The sequence below is a fragment of the Ctenocephalides felis genome, unplaced genomic scaffold, assembly GCF_003426905.1.
Source record: "Ctenocephalides felis isolate EL2017-DRISC unplaced genomic scaffold, ASM342690v1 CF-g0.4_SCAFFOLD_01170, whole genome shotgun sequence".
Taxonomy (NCBI): Eukaryota; Metazoa; Arthropoda; class Insecta; order Siphonaptera; family Pulicidae; genus Ctenocephalides; species Ctenocephalides felis.
Window position 1 is genome coordinate 1,761,327 of NW_020537324.1, and position 18,402 is coordinate 1,779,728.

Here is an 18,402-nt window from a genome sequence, read left to right on the forward strand (position 1 = left end):
CGCGGGCGCTCGCACCCCGTCATCCCGACAGACGAATGTACATAAATATGTTAGCGAGGTGTAGTCTACGAACTGAAGATACACTAGATGCGCCGTGCAAATTTTCCAGGAAATATTTTGCAGACGGACGTTTTTAAAAACAAACATGATGTTGTTTTGAAACATGTTGTTTGCAGACGCCCATACCCTAGGTGAAAAAATGATACAGAGACTAGACATAACATCACTTGGACAAGGCATTATAAATGTATTTCATGAAGGCTTATGAGCACAGTCGAAAATACTTAAAGTGTGTTTTAGATATTACCTCTGTGACCTTTAATGTTGCTGCTCTATAGACCAATAGAACTTTGTCTGCTTTTATGTAGCCTTTCATCGCCCATCACATTTGCATATCAAATTTGCATAGGCTGCTTTTTAGACTTAATAACTATTAACGTTGAATTTTACGAGCGTTAGTTACTCAGGTCAAACATAAAAAGAGACCGACCTCAGCTCGTTCCGTAATGCACTGCGAACTGTGTGCCCTTTCTCTATAATGTGTGTAAAGTAGGTATTATTGTGTTTATTGTATTGCATGGTGTACATCAGACTGCAGATAGGTCTGCATACAGCCACCACATACGTCCAAAACTATATATGATACTGCATTGCGCTAAACTGGGGACACACATAGACAATCTGTGTAAAAGCGTATCCCGCATACGACGATCGACAGTAACTTGAAGCCGCCCGTGTGCAACACATTGCAACCGACTCGATACAGGGCGAATCACGATTCTGGTCAAGACGCAGCCTGTCTGACACATCTTGTTAGACTAAGATAAGACATAGTATAGATGAAAGCCTTATGTAGAACACTGTTGTCCATATACGAACCTTGTTTATTGAAAGTAATTAGAGTGTTGTTAATAAAATATAGTCAAACATTTTGATAGGTTATTCTAAGTAAAACAGTTGATTGTGTTCATAGTATTTTATATTATAATTTTCTCAATGCGGTTTGAGTTTGTAAGCGTTAAACTTCAATTCTTTTTTTATAAATTATTTCCTCTGACGTTATATCAATATATATTCTGAATTCATTTTCATGTCCCAATCATTTCATTTTATGAAGCATCTTTTGAAACTTTTGTGGTCTGAAGATTTAATATCTTTTTCTTGTATGTCGGATGAAAGGATGCTATTCTGCACTGACCCGCACAAAGAAATATATATCGGATGAAACCATCCAGACGAGCGCCGCGCTCCGAGGTTATACTCTCATATTGTTAAAGGTGTTTATGGCCGATGGTGTTCTGGTGTGCCGAAGCGCTACACAGCTTCGTAGATATCAAGATTTACTGGAATGCCATCCACAAATCGGATTATTGAACATCGTTTCACAATGAATATTACAGCTTCTTGACGCCGCAAACTTGCGTTCAACTTAACTAAATTTCGAGCGTTTGCATTTGAAATGTAAATATGATGGGCGCCTGTTGACACAGGTGGGCGGATATAGGTTAATAGAGTGTCACAAATAGTTTTAATCCAGAGATAGAGATTATGTTGTAATTGGGTCATATTTGTTAAGATTACTTATCTTAGAAGTTGGTACGTTTTTGCTATCTGGTGGAAATAAGAAACCCAATTCACTTTTGTTCATTAACATTAAAACAATTTGTCAATTTTATATGTAAATAATTTTATAAGTTATGCAAATTCACTATTATTACAAAGTTTGTTTTTGTATACTTATAAAGTTTTACATTGAATACAATATCTTGATGCTATATAATTACTAAGAAGATTTACTGCTATACAGTTACTTAACTAAAATGTTATTTCGATTATAAATATGAAAGTATCACAAAGCGTATTACCGAGTGGTGTATAGCTCCTTGAATAATTTTATACAACTGTAATTAATATTATGTAACGGGTTCATAATTCTACGTTTCTATTTGTAAGTCTGCATTAAGAGAGACACGACGACGCTTTATACCGCAAATGATAATGTGCCACGAATGCAAACTAACAAAAGAAAACTGATGCGATACACTAATGCATTTTGTAAGTTCATTGTGGCGTTTGCTATTCAAACTCGGAGACTAATAACGAGTTTAAAATTAGTTCTAACATTCAAAACGAGCTGAATTACTTCCTCATTTGTATTCAAACGACACGAATTATCGATTTTCGTGTTTTGAGCGAAAAATGGAGTTACGAAAATTTTGTTTGTTTCACAATAACATGACCATCACAATGGTGAACTATCCAGAAATTAACACTGACGTCGGTGTGATTTACTTCATTACCGTAATTTGAATCTTCAAGCAGGCTACAATAAGTACCTACTGGCTCGCTTTTATGAAGTGCAACATGCCTCGTGGGCATCCAGAGCTTTTAGCTAGCAAAGTATTATATGATAAGAAGATTACATGTAGAGAGCCAATGGTTGTTAGCAATATAACACTCAGTCAGGACAGAAGTAGGTACAGTAGGCCGTTTTGAATGGTGCTTGAGTTCCATCGTAAATGCAAATGGAAATAATGTGACCACTTGCGTGCTGTAGGAGACTTATTATGTGACACTGCACCGCGTGCTTCCCGAAATGGTGGCAGCGGTTTACAATTAGGAAAATGAAATGGTCCTCGTAAATTTTCGGGACACGTGTGGCGACAGGCGGACATGATAATGGTTTCATAGATATTTGTCTTATGAGAGAAATTGGAATTTGAACAGTGAGAAGATTGAAATATATAAGCATTGAGAAGTGCATAAAATATTTTGATTATCATATAAAACATAATTTTTTGAACTTTTTTATTATTTGTTACTATATAATTACACAATATATTTTTCTCAGTGATTGCACAGAAATTTTCCTTTATCCTTCATCTTTTGCTTGTTACATAACAAGACGGGCGTGCCCATTCCCTCGTTTACAATAAAATGCACACGTTCCCGCAACAATGGAAAACTTTGATATCGCGGCGCGATAACTCGGCATCTGTCGCAAGGTGGGTCAAATGTCATTTTCCATTTCCATTCCGCCGCCTCTTGTACATTTTTCTCACCTCGTGTCGGAAAATCATTTCCCATTGGCTTGACCACGCTCCTAATGCCCGGTTGTCGTGTGGAAACGCTCTAGTTGATATGGAACTCGGCGGACTCGATTAAAGTGCAAGCCGGCGAGGTAAATAGATTTTTTCACTTTAAAACTCTAGTGGACACCAGCTAGTAGACGTAATAGAATTTTGTTTATAGACTCTATTTCAATATATAACTTTACCTCATTTATATTTTATCAATTATTAAGGGATACATTTTTAACTTGAAGGTGAAGCTTATTTAGCATTCGCTTGAAATTCCTCGAGAGCAAAATTGAAAAAGGTATGTGTGCGTGTGTGTATGTATGTCGGACATTCCATAAAAGTTCGTGTAAAAAAAGATTATTCTTATTATGAGCGACATAACAATTTATTTCTTAATTCTAGGCTTTCAAGTCTCGACTCTGAGGAGAAAACTGTTTCTCGCGTGTAGAGTGATTACATGATTGAAATGTACTTTTGAATAATTTGGAATGAAAATTTGATTTTACGCTGTCGTACTTGATTGATATAGCATAAATAATGGCTGTTAACGTAATAGTCGGTAATTATAGAGTTATTTAAATATTTGAAAGTTATGAATGGTAATGTTTGTATTAGTCAGATTTACATATACATTTATAAACTTAGCTTAGAAGTATTTTTAAACTCGTTATTACTAGATACTAGTATTATTGTTGTAATTTTTTTTATAAAAACATGTATTTTCCGTTTGAATATACACGCATGTTCATAGATTTTTATTACTTACGAACCCTATAGTTATGGCAAATGCATGAAGCAATTATTTTATACAACGAAGATAAGGAGTAATGGCATATTCTATGATTTTTACGATATTCCATTTAGCAATCCGCCAAAGGCGTTCTGCAAACGGTAATACAATGAAAACAAATTTTCCCGATCCATCCATGCGAATCTATTAGACGGGCGAAACATTTCGATATGCTTTTCTTTGATATTTATGTACAGATCCAAATGGTTTACGTAGTACATTTTACCTTCAATCTTCTTCGTTTTTCCAGTACATGTTTCTTTATTACAGCTCGTGTTAACGATAACATTACTTGTGCTCAGCACACACACTTGCAATAAAACCGTCACATATCACTATTAGAGCAGAGGCTGGAAAATATTCTACGGGATAAGGAAATTAAATAGCACATGTTGAATAAATTTATAATTGAATCATAGTGTTAAATCATCTATTTTTATATTTGTTTGCTGAGCAGCCAATATTGTAATTGATCAGTTTGTTCACCAATTGGAAATTTCATGCAATTTTTAATTTGATGCGGCAGAATATCTGATGGCAGAAAAGTCCTTTTTCACTTGTATTTTAGATTTAATTTCTAAAGAGAAGACGGATGTCGCTACTACTTGACCACAGGCTCTCCGAGACATTAATGATTAAAAATCACAACAAAAGGTTTGAATAAATTTTTTTCATTTATATTATCAAAACTCAAGCAGTTTTCCAATGCCGAGAAAGGGCTATTTGCACTTATATTTTAGATTTAAATTCTAAAGAGAAAACCGATGTCACTACTTCTTGACCTCGGGCTGTCCGAGTCGGGTAACCTGGTGCCTCTGATTCCAAAAAACCATGATTCTAAACACGTGGCCACGGGAAGCCCTTTGAATAATATTTGTTACAATTTCTTTTACTAGTTCCCCGTCTACTAAGTCCATGTCTATGCGCCTTTAGCTCGTTTTGAATACGACAACACTAATCCTTATCAGGCATCTCTGTCGCATTCGTATTCCTGGAAGTGTTTTGTGTCTTGCTTCGACACAGGATTATCCCTATGGCAACACTATATAACGAAACACAGTTTTCAGTGCTCTCAAAACTTTTCTTCCTCTTTCCGAGGAGAAAAGCACAAAGTTTACTCGTACGCCTAATTGCCTTATTCGATATACAAAAGTATTGTGAAAAGTTACGACTGGATAGTGCATGGTGGAAAATTTCTAGGTTTTGTAAACTATTGTAATTTAGATAATGGAATCAAAAAGGATAACTAATTGAGGATGGTATAAACATGTATATAGACAATTTTGAAAAGTATTTAAATGGTTAGCAGTTTCTGGATTTGTATGATAATACCTGTTGCACCAATTTGGAGCTGTATCTATAAATGTGTATCACTCACTAGGTTATTTATTGTACAATTTCAAGCTAGTGAGTTACTCTTGAGTTGAATCAATTTTTGGGCGATGTTTAGCACAGACATAATTTATGAAGCTTTGTAAGAAAATTAAGGAAAAGAAATTTGATGTGATAGAAAGGCAGAATATAAAACTCAAGGTTTAGTGCTAAGAATACATTTAAATTATTCATAGTTTTACAGCATTTTTCGAATTATCCATACGAAGTCCACCAGTCCATGTATTTCGCCCGAGTGGGTGCATGAACACTTTCGGAGCTTAGTGCAATCCCCTACTGGCAATAACTGCAGGCAATTTTAAAAAGCAATCTCCAGCACACACTCTGCTCTCTATTTGCGGCATTTAATTTGAAATGGAATCCAATTCATCGCGAATAACGTAATCGCTAGCATGCGGTCCGTGTAAGATTCGCGATTCTGTATGTTCCGTACTTTTGCCTCAGTTTGCGGGAACCGAGAGACTTTGCTTTGCATCGCTCTCGCTCGACCCGAGCTTCGGAGCTTTCATGAGCTTAAAAGTGTCACGGTCCAGACGCTAAGAGTTTCTTCACGGAGCTTTTGCTGTACGTACAAACATAAACTAACGGCTTTTAAATAATACACTGGCACTGCTAATATACGAGCACACTTAGGGATGATTACGTTTAAAGAGACTAGGAAGCATAATATAAAGGAAGCAGCGGACTAATGCGTTTTTCAACATGTTTCGATAAGGATTTAGTGCACTGTTAGGAGAAATGCACTATCTTTGAGACATAGAAATAGTAATGTGTTATTAATTTATTTGAATTGCACCGTACTTTGTCTAGAAATAGGAAATAAAATATGATCCAAATAACTTTTTTTAAAAATAAGGTAGCTAGCTAGATGGGAATATATGTATGCATATTTTATGATTCATGTTTGATTAATAAAAAATATTTGTATTACTATTTATTTTAATTATCAGTCATCAACAAATTATAAATTCAAATTAAAACCAAACCGAAAACCAAACGATTCCATTCGTAATCCAATTTGATTCAATTATCATTCCATGCGCTATAGAGTATTACTGCTAAATTAAAAATAATTTATACATTCTATTGAAATTATTTTCCCCGCATACGTGTTTTCCACTCGCATGTCACATGGAAATTCAGTATCTTTTAAATGCATTTTGCACCTACAATCACCGGCGCTATCTGTCCCTGTGTGAATAATTTCCAGGACATGTCTCTGTCTGTGTTTGAACAAGAAACTACTGGTTGTCACGTAGAGGCCGTTAAAGGGCGCGAAAAATGTCCTTATCTTTAATTATGCACAGTTACTGTACATCGTACGACTGCGGTGTTGGTCTCTTATTTTACGCTGAAATGGTCAGAATTACTTACTTGGGACAGGGTTGAATTGTAAAGGGGAATATGTTATGGATTGATTCATTAATTTCGAGCTTGTGGGACAGACGGAGTTTTCAAAATTGATCAGAAGCTCATCCTGAGCCTTCTCATACTGACGTGTTTTATAATTTTTAACTTCGAAAAAAAAAATCCGATTCGCTTATTTTTTGTTTTCTCGATGTTTCAAATCAATCTGATTCCAAATTTGGTAAACTCGATTGGTGGTCCTATAAAAATACACCAAAGGAATTGCGTCCTTTCGAGCGATTCTAATCAGAAAATATGCCTTTCGTGCATGTATAATTCTGTGTTAAACAAAATAATTCAATTTGTACAATTACATATATTATAAGTATATTGAAATTATTTTCATTTAGAGGCTACGCCTGTTGATTTCAGAAATATCCATCATGAGTACACGATAAAATACACTATTATTAGCTTACCATTGAAATACTTCTAGAACAATGATTAATGTGAATAATCGTTCACACATGACCTATATATTTTATGACAACTCATAATTCCGCTTGGAAATCAATTCCATAAAGTTTGAATTATGCCTCGTGTTTACTTTCAGTTATTAGGATTTATGATACAAAATACAAACTTAATAGTGTGTAAACAATACAAATTACGTATATGTAATACGGTTATAACATGCTATATATTATCCTCGAGCATTATGCGAATAAATCAAAATCGGCAAAACAAAAATAAAAATTATTCCCAAAGTTTATCACACTGGGATACGACACTGATTTAGTGGTTTTTCTGTTATGTATTTTCCGGGGTTTGTTCTGTAAAGAGAGATGTGTCAGCTGTCTGGTGTATATGGTTTGAATTATAATCGTTTTTATGGCAAAGTTTGCTTAAGCGAAATTACTATGATTAACAAGCAGAATTATGGAAAAGTTTTTTCCAAGAGGCGGTAAAATCTTATATGATGTGTAGTATATTTTAATAAAATATTATAATAAATGAATTCAATAATTATTAACATATATGCTTTAAATACACAATAAAGCTTTTGACTAAAAAGACAATTTTTCTATTTATATTATCAAAATTCAAACGATTTTCTAACAGTTAGTTCAACGTTAATTTAACTCTTAATATATTATTTTCGCTCAGCAGCAAATGTTTCCATTACAAAATCAGTGCCATGGAAATAATTGCTAAAGCTTAAGCACAATTTATTGTTATAACAAATTTATCACTTCGAAGAGAATTAGTTTAATGTTATTTTGCACAGCCATTATTTAAGGCTTGAATTCTGAGCGTGATTTAGTTCAGTTACACCTATGTGTTGCGACACTGAAATAATATCGTTAATTATACTTTGAAAGAACAGTTTATGTATTTGTTTCGAAAATAGTTGTTTAAATCACATGCAGTGTAGGATGGAAATTAATACTATGCAGAACGGAATTTATGGGCACAGGTATTTGGCTGATAGACTTGAAATAAATGATATATTCTGGAACATAGACCAACAAACGTTCAACTGGTAATATTACTATTTTGTTAATATTTCATCTGGAGACAACTAAGTCATTTGAAGTTCTGAAAATTTACAATAGGTACTTTTCTATGTAATTATGAGAAAATCTGATAATATAGTCAGGTGCATTTTTGATCTGAAGATATCAAAATTCTTGTAACTTTTATGCAAGTCAAATTAATTTTTGAATTTTAGACTATCAAGATATTTATTATTATTTTCACTATTACAATCGGCTCATATGTATATTATTTATGCATATTACTATAGTTGACCAAGGGCATGGATTCAATATGTAGGTAAAATCTGCTCTTTGATCTTATATTCTGTATCGATACTCGTGGAAGCAATACCATAAATGCCCTTATTTGTGCAATTTACTAATACAATTTTCGGAATCCTTATATTTTACACTAGATGTGCAAATTTACTCCACCATGTTCGCGATACAGCTTTTCCTTTAATATCGACGACGGTATACCATTCGTTATCGCCTGGCGACGGCTGTTCTTGAAATGCGCCACATTTTTTTCATTCGGACAACGTACGAAAAAAATTGCAAGAATTGTTTTTTTGCACCATTTTGCAGATATACTTTTTTCCTTTACTTCTCGGTTTTATATATTGTCGAGTGCGAATTGCGACAGCTGTTTAATACATTTGTAACAGGCGCTATGCATTTAGTGGATATTAATTTTCCAGCCGGCGTGTCTGTCTGTCCTTACGACTTTGAGGTGATCTTTAAGAAGGAAAAATGGAAGAAAATCCGAGATGGCTTTAAATATTTGAACTCACATATTCTTTAGAGTTCTTGGATAAAATTGATCTAATATTGTCTTTGAAATAAATTATTTATCCATTTCAGATTCATCCTTATATAGTTCTTCCTCCTAAAATAAATTTTTCATACATCTAAATCAAAAATCTTTTATACGTCCGGATTGTCTCCTTTGCATATGATATAAACCACGAGTTCAATATCCCGATATCATTAAATTTTCAGATGATTTATGCTACATTTATCCATATTCATATCTCATAGATTTATTTATTAACCTTGTAAAATTTTCTCAGGCCCCCATTAACTCCGGTTCATTACCCGATGTTTATCTTTTTAATAATTCACGGAATGCAAATTAAGATAGACTTTATAGAGATTATGAATGGATGCTATAAAATTAGCAACGGTAGGGAAATGTAATATTCATAATAGCGTTTTGAAGTCTGTTGCCATTAAATTACACTGAAGGTGTATATTTCATTCGCAATTTCGCGCATCTTTAGCTAGTAGCGTAAGCCACCCAAAGGAAAGCACGATGGAGAACTTTCCCTTAAACAAACAAGGGATTCTAACCCCTATGGCAGTGGCCAGTGTGGCGCCAAGAGGTCCATTTAGTTTATCTATCTATTAATATAACAACACTTTATTTTTTGGACATAATAGAAAAACTAAGTCTGCCAGGTTAATTCATTCATTCTTTATTTTTTAAAAAGCTTTACATGATATATATATTTTTTGAAGCATTTATTTCTGAATATATCTTAAAGTTACCAGTCTATTTAAATAAGTCCTATTTTTTATTTTGATCAAACTAAGTATGAAGTTTAAAATAATAAATTTCAGTAAATTTTTTGTATCATAAGGTTATTGAGTAAATAGTTTGGGAAGCATTTAATTTATAAGTTGCTGCAGCGTTTACGATCTGCTATTATTAATATACACGGCGTTGCTATAAAATAGCTCATAAGCGAACTTTATGAAATAAATTTTCGCACTTTATGAATTTCGTGTCGATGAAGGTAATAAACATAGCTCTATATTCTAAATTCAAAACATTTAATAAATTACTCTCGGATATCACAATTTCAACTCGAACTTTTTTATTTATTAGATATGAATTATTTTCTCAAAGATCGGGATTCGCAATACAATTTGCTAAGTCCAAAAAGTAATTTATGTACTCTCTTTTTTACTTCTTAACAATCTATTTTTATCATCTTGGCTTTCATTCAAAGTTTATTTCTTCCAGTGTTCCTTTTATCGAAGCCGAACGGAGTCACGTAAATTACAGAATTTTGTGTTAATTAGATTTTTATGTTATAATTGTTCCGGGGAGCTTTTTTTCGCTTTCGCCTTTCACTGCTGGACGTGTCCAAGTAAAAAGAAGTAATTCTAAAGAATTCGCCTCGGCTGATAATGGAAATGGGAGAGCGAATTTCATTTGAGCATGTTCTAGAAATAATAAAATATAATCTCTGAAGTATTTATAATTTCAGGTTCATCAGAGCGTTTATCACATTAGCAAATATCAATCACTTGCTATTTACATATTAATGCAAACTCCCTTACCGGAGGCAATCAGAAGGAACCAGTATTATGTTGAGATCGCGTACTAGGCATGATGCGATGTTAAAATTTAATTATAAATTTAATTAACAAGACTATAATTAAAGCTCTGCGATCGCGAACAAAATCTAATTATGCATAAGGTAAAAGGATAGATAGTGCTATTTTATATTAATGCAACGTTTTCTAGATTCAACAGAATAGGAGATTTCTAGAAGGTCACAGAATAGGAGATGGAGGCACAATCATTTGGTAATGACTTTTATGACCAGTTGGAAAAATAGATATATTAGAAAACTAAATTATATATCAACGTGATATGAACTTCACAGGACGATAGATGTAGAGACAATATGTCCATAATATTTTTATCACTATTTATTGAATAAACAGATTTTTAAAAAATAAATTATTCATCAGTGTGATGTCTACTCTGTCGAACATAGGTACAACCAGTCGATGATATATTTTATGACTTTATTGGAAAAGCAAATTTAGAAAAATTAATTATTTGTCAACGTGAACTGTATTTTGTATAATAGAGATGATAGGAAAATCACTTGATACTGACTTTTATAATAATTTTTGGGAAAACAGATATGTCAGAAATAAAAATTCCTTATTTCACAGAATAAGGGATAGAGAGACAACCTCTTGATTGGAAAACAGACGTCCTGAAAATAAATTATGAATCAACTTGATGTGAGAAATTAATAGTTAATCTAAATGAAAATACCAGGTCGTTTATTTTATAAAAATCAAGCAGAATGCATGAAGATAGTCAATCTTTCATAAATATAATTTATGAATTAAATACAATTTTTAAACTCATTTTGTTTCATTTATCAATATTTTTTAAAGTTTGACGAATAATCATGTATTTTTGATGGATTATTAGATATTATGAGCAATTTTATAACTGTATGATTATTTTTTATGAATACTCATTAACAATAAATTGAACAAGTGGAACTTCAACAATAAATCTTACAGAATTTTATTAAATTTCATTACCCTGTTGACCGGGAAGGAAAAATAGAGGGGTCTTTCAAAATTACGTTATTTTTGATAGACTATTAAACTTGTAATTCTTTCGTTTTTTTTTTTGATTTTCAAAAATATTATTATCCTATTGTATAGTTTTCATTCGTTTGGTATCAATAAAATATAAACATATGAAATTATAAAGACAACACACGCCCAGTTTAAGATGTTACTTTATAGACCTAAATAAACATTCCACGTTTTAGCTCGGTTAGTGCAATTTTCGTCAATTTCCTTGTCAATCAGGTAGCCATTCATTATGTGATCCCGAAATAACGTATTTGTACAAAAATCAGTTTTATTTATCCCATGATCGATTTGTACACCGAAAAACCCTATCAAAAATTCCGTACGCGTGTCCACTACGCCGTGCCCGCGCGGTGACATACGCACGGGATGCGACCGATGCAACCGTTGCGACACGCCAGGGCGCTCTTTCACCCGTTCGCGCAGAGCACGTTCGAGCGAAACGGCCGCCGGCGAATTTGTAATTAATTAACAACGGCGATAGCGCACAACTCTAATTCCGGAAAATAATGTTCAAAACAATTACAACAATTACAAAACACGAATTTGCAATTATACAAACGAACATACAAGTTTGCGAGGAGAACGCATAGTTTACCAGTTACAATAATAACCACCTCGCTGGAGACCATTCGAGACATAAGCTGGATTGCCACTCGACGAGGCAAACAGTCACGACCGTGTTAAAGTTGGCAGAGGTAAAGTTTTTAACACCTGTGGCTGGATTAAATGCGTTTTAATGACATTCAACTCCGGCATTTAATGTAATGGAGATATAAAAATTGTTTGAAACTCCACGATTTGATTCAAACCTTGAATTAAACATTCATGAAAATCATTTTGTAAGTTTACAAATATACAAATTACGTATTTTATTACTATATAATTATCATTTAGTCATATCAACATGCTAAACTTTGTTCTATATAGCAATTTACAACGCATTTCATTGCATTTTTTATGGCATTATAGATGCAAATCTAGGACATGCATAGGCATTGTTATGCCGGACAATTATATTCCTATTAGCTTTATAATAATAATTTTCTCGGGCACATACAAATTTTTTATAACATTGCATGAGCTTTGTGAACTTTTTTGTGCCTTCCGTGTTAGAAACTATGTTGGCCTGAATTAGTAATTGAAAGCGTTCATATACCGCGCTCATATATTAATTCATACCACGTTCACCCGAATCAGATGTTATTTGCTTAAGTACAATTATTGTATATTGAAATATAAAATACTCGCTACCCATAGCGGCAAATGCTACTTGGCTCGACACAGATTTTCTCCTTTAGAGTGAATAAATCTTTTATTTTGTTTTTCTTCTTTTTGTGTAATTATGTGTTATTATAAATAGTGCTATGTGATTTTTTTGGGGGGGAATAAATTTTCTTTCCTTTTTTTTGTCACAGAATTATGTCACAACTTGTATATCTGAAATACTTATTATTGTATTGATAGAACAAATATGAGGGATGATATACCTACGAGTAAAAATCCGAAATAAGAAATATTATGTACACATATATATGTACTGAAATATATTTATTTATTATTATTATTATTATTATTATAAAATACTCGAACTACGGACGGTTTTTAATTTTTCACACTGATTTATTATATTATTTCGTGTAAATCCTGAAATATAGTAACGGGATCCAACTCGTAAACTATAAGCTCGCGGCATTTATGTGATCGGGTTATTTTGAAGCTCTATCCATGGTGATATAGCATAGCGTGTCGTCATGTTCCCAATGATTGATTTATTTGATTTAATAGCCGTATGAATCCTTCCCCGGGAATGGAATATTATTATTATTGTGTATTACCGGCACACCATCATTTATAAAGTTATACGAGTTTCACGTATGTTTTATGCATGATATTTGTACATGGGCGTTTGCAGGGTTCGCGCAGGAAGGTAACCGTAATAATGATGATCTTCGATAAGTAGTAAAGACATTAGAATAATAGACTGTTGGAGGAAAATATTTCTGGAGAAGAAATGTATGCTGGTGGATGGTTTTAGTATTTATAGCTTCCATGTTTAAATAAGCATAAGGAAATAGTTACTCAAAATAATAATAAAGTCAAGTGTGTATTTAGAACAGTTTATAATTTAAGTTGTCCTTCAAATATATTGCATGCTTTAATAGCTGCATGGTTCCAATTCCATTGCGCGTTCATTTATACATTTGCATGCATATAAAACCTTTACAAGCGTGTTTATTTTACAAATAAACCCACGTGAAATATAAATAGACACGATTTCACTATGTCATAATGAGCACTCGCCCAGGACTCAGTACTGCCATCATCAACAGTATCGGTGTATCCCTTCGAGCGATGTCCTTTTGAAGAGATACTCTGGTCCAGGTTAATTATATGACAACAATATTCTGTGCAGTGAAAATAGGGCATCGGAATCCCCGTGTGTGGCATTAGCAATACACATCCAGCAGGGGGGCACCCTATTCATCTCTCGCCCCAATGGAGAGAATATCTAGAGTAAGGGCTTATTGGATGAAATACTTTTTCATATTAAGAAAAGATCTTAAAATTCACTCTTTATATTTACTATTAAATGCGATACTGGTATTTAATCCTAACATTTTTAATTGTTGTAGAATCGGTTTGTACATTATTCTCCTATATTTGTAGATTAGTTTGTTCAGCCATATCACTTTGTATTAAATTTTGCGTAAAAAATGAAATAAAGTGTAACAAAGTGTGTGAAATGTTACAAAAAGCCTATGGTGAGTCTGCTATGAAAAAAAACAAGTGTTTACGAGTGGTATAAGCGTTTCCAAGATGGCCGCGAAGACGTTGAAGATGACGAACGCTCCGGTCGACCCAGCACGTCAACAAACGATGAAAATGTGAAAGAAGTGGAAAAAATGGTTATGAATGATCGCCGAATCACAATTAGAGAAGTTGCTGATGAAGTTGGCATATCAATTGGCTCATGTCATAACATTTTTTCAAATGTTTTGGGCATGAAACGAGTGGCAGCAAAATTCATTCCAAAACTGCTAAATTTTGACCAAAAAAGCAATCGCATGAACATCGCTCAAGAGCTGTTAAATGACGTCAACAACGATCCAAGTTTGCTTGAAAGGGTCATAACTGGTGATGAAACATGGGTGTACGGTTATGATGTCGAAACCAAAGCCCAATGGTCCCAATGGAAGAGCCCAGGTGAGCCAAGACCGAAAAAAGCACGTCAAGTTCGATCGAATGTCAAGGTTTTGCTTACTGTTTTTTTTATTATAACGGCATAGTGCATCAAGAGTTCTTACCACAAGGTCGTACGGTTAATAAGGAGTATTACCTTGAAGTGATGCGACGTTTACGTGAAGCAATCCGAAAAAAACGCTCCGATTTATGGAAAAACAATTCATGGCTGTTGCACCACGATAACGCACCTGCTCACTCGTCGTTGCTTGTTCGTAATTTTTTGGCCAAAAACAATACCGTAGTCATGCCCCAACCTCCATATTCACCAGATATGGCTCCGTGTGACTTTTTCCTATTCCCAAAGTTGAAGAGACCCATGAAAGGACGGCGGTTCTCCTCGATTGAAGAAATAAAGGCCGAATCGCTGAGAGTGCTCAAGGACATATCAAAAAGTGAATATCAAGGGTGCTTCGAAAATTGGAAAAAACGCTGGCATAAGTGTATTATATCTGGGGGGGACTACTTTGAAGGGGACCACATTAATGTAGACGAATAAATAAATATTTTTTTGAAAAAACGAAAATTCCGGGTACTTTTTGAACAGACTTCGTACTCTGGCAAGTCCTTTGTGAATGTTTTGTGCATTTCGTGCTAGAAACGACGAAGTTTGTAAGTATATTAACAGGAATTAGTTATTCAAAGTATTTAAAGCCGTTCATATGATTTATGAGTGCATTTGTCATAATAGTTTATAGCATATTCGCCTGACAAATGAAATTTTAATAGATAAAGGCGCTTGAGAGAATATTTAGAGTAACGACTTGTTGAATGAAATGTTGTTTCAGGTTGAAGAATAATTTTTATGTACGAGACTATCTATTCATACCAGTCGATAGTCAACAAAAATGAAACTTTTTGTTTTACAACTGTTATGGTTAATTAATGATTTTTATTAATTGCTTTATTCACACGATTTAATAAGAAAATAATTTTTTTCTGAGATACTATCAGGATATTTTTTTTAATTCGTATGTAATCTTGATAATATTTTATCCTCGAAATTTAAAAAATAATTTTTATTCTCAAATATAAAATTATTATATTTTTTGCAAAATATACACCGGCGCTCTTTCTTTATTGCATGATACGCACGTTGTTTGCTTTCGGCCGGGATTAAAATATTTCAAAGCGCCAAGAGACAATGAGAGGCACCTCAGCGGAGGTGTTATCAATAACACAACCGTAAGCTTTGGGGGGACCGTGAATGACAAATGATTCCGAAAAAAAATAATTGTATTGTTTTTGATTAATGTTAGGAATCGTTGGATGGAATACAAATGAGAATTAATTACTTGTTCAATAATAAATTGTAAGTTTTACTAATTATAGTCGGTAATAATAATTTCCGCTTCCGCCAGCGATCGCAAACGCAATAAAAACTAAAAAGTAATATTGATACTCATATATTTAGTAAGTAAATCATTAATGAAGTGTTACAACTATTCACACATTCCAACATATCTTTATAATCCTTTAACAAGGTTACCTGATAAGTAAATCAAACGTCACGTTTGCACAAACGCGGCCTTGCCTAACCCAACCTCTAAATAGTGCAAACACAAGGTGGGTCAACGAGTTATGCATTGCTGCCTGTTGACTCTTGAACTAACTCTCGGCTTGAAATGTACACACCGGAAAATCCTTGTTTGCCCTCGTAATACACCTTTGTCAGACGTCGTCAGGTCTGACTGAGAAACAGTTTTCATTAACAGAAACAAACATTCGCATAACGCTTTGACCCGTTTGAAGCGTTTCGCTGTAGTATTGGTATTGTTATGTGAATAGAGGCATATATTGCGTCCTGTGGATAACCCTCACCTTGTTTATGTACATACGGTTCATAAAATAAGTAAGTGTTCATAGAACCGAGTGGAAAAGGGAAAAGTTACTGATGCATAGAGAAGCACTTGATTCGTTTATCGTTTTGCTGTACCGGAGTCTAATTTTTGGGGTTAGCGGTACGGATGGTTTAGTTGGGATTGCGCAAATTATATAAATATACAATGAAAATTAGTATTTATACAGATTGTCTAGAGAGTTGAATTAGAGTATAAACTTATGGATCCTGAATAATTTAAGTAATATTGCAGGCGTATGTACTTTTTTTTAATATTATAGAATGTTCATGTTCATGTTTAATTAATACTGGCAAGAGTTTCTTTAACATTCATTTAACAAATATAAACTTTTCTCAGTTCCAACTTCTCCTTTCTTCTGTATCTCTCGACGATGTCAATTCCCCCGATTTGCAAACTTTACCGATTTACATCTAAACTACTTGGAACTTGGGCTGTCTGGCTTGATGGATTTCATGCGTTGATGCACCCACAAAACCGCATATCCACAGACACGTTGCCCATATGGAGAATGTGTCCCGTACACATTACGAAGTCTAATAACAATGAGCTTCGGCTCCTTGATCCTCTTGGACCCTTCCTCGATTTCTGACTACCTAGTCGTAGATTAATCTTACGTCTATGTGATAATCCAGCCGTAAAGGTGGTCGCTGTGTGTACGCGCCCTTGATTTAATTGCCTTTCGGAAATTTGCTTACGGGGTTAATTGTATGAGAGATAACTGAGTAAGAGTAAAGTTTGTTTGAAGCTGGCTAATGGTAGTAAAGGATAGTTTTTGCTATTATTATAGTAATAGTATTATATAATAGTACTTATAACAGATGAATACCGCACTCATTGGTTTAATTATAAAATAAACAACCTCACTTTCAAACTTTAATTTCCGAGCTCCCCTGTGACCCTTTCTCAAAAGATTGAATTTATTCATGAGTCAGATTGTTGACGCAGACGTCGCGGATCTCGTTAATTCTATTATAATATATGCATAATTTCGAACTGGCACAATAAATCCTTTGTACAAATACCATAAATCAGGCAGCACAGAACAAAACTGTCTTACTAACTAATGTTATGCTAACAGCGAAAGAGCGAGCCTAGTATGGTGGAAGACGTCGTGGCGTGGCGTGAAAGCTTTTGTGATGTTGCGGGTAATACATCGCTTCCTAAAAGACGCGCCCGCTCTTTGATATCGCGTTAATTGTAATTTACTCACTTAATTGCTTTATAACGTTCTCACCTTCGACTACACACGTGCTCTAAGTAGATGGTATCTTTTAAATGTATGGTTATGTGGTTCGACAAGGGGTGGAATTTAGGAACTTAGATTAGATATTGAACATTAGAGGTTGATTTAATTTCAAATTGCTGAATTTGCATATTTTAATTCAATCTAAACTCATTTATAACATCATTCATAGCATAATAACTCAAGATAATCTATAACTGCTTTTTCTTCAAATAACCCGGCTATAGAGCAAAGTAAGAGTCATTCATTAATTTATTTGCAGACGAAAATTTGTTATATAAAGTGCAATTAACTAATTAGTAGTGAAATAAGTACAATGGAGTTTTCCGTTTATGTATTTAACTATTTTACTTGTGCCTTGCTTAACTCCATATTTCATATATAGTATACAACTAAAAGGTAAGGGAGCGTCTAGGAATCACGTGAGTTTCGAAGAAGAATGGGGGGGGGGATGTAGGTTTACCAAAAATCTCTAAATATTATGTGGAGG

At 33.8% G+C, this 18,402-nt stretch overlaps 1 protein-coding gene across 1 annotated transcript in view; it reads left to right on the forward strand.

The window, feature by feature from the left end:
• LOC113365888 (E3 ubiquitin-protein ligase TRIM9-like) overlaps positions 1–18,402 on the forward strand; it is a 306,827-nt gene that overhangs the window by 199,255 nt on the left and 89,170 nt on the right. The gene's annotated exons all lie outside the window — the stretch shown is intronic.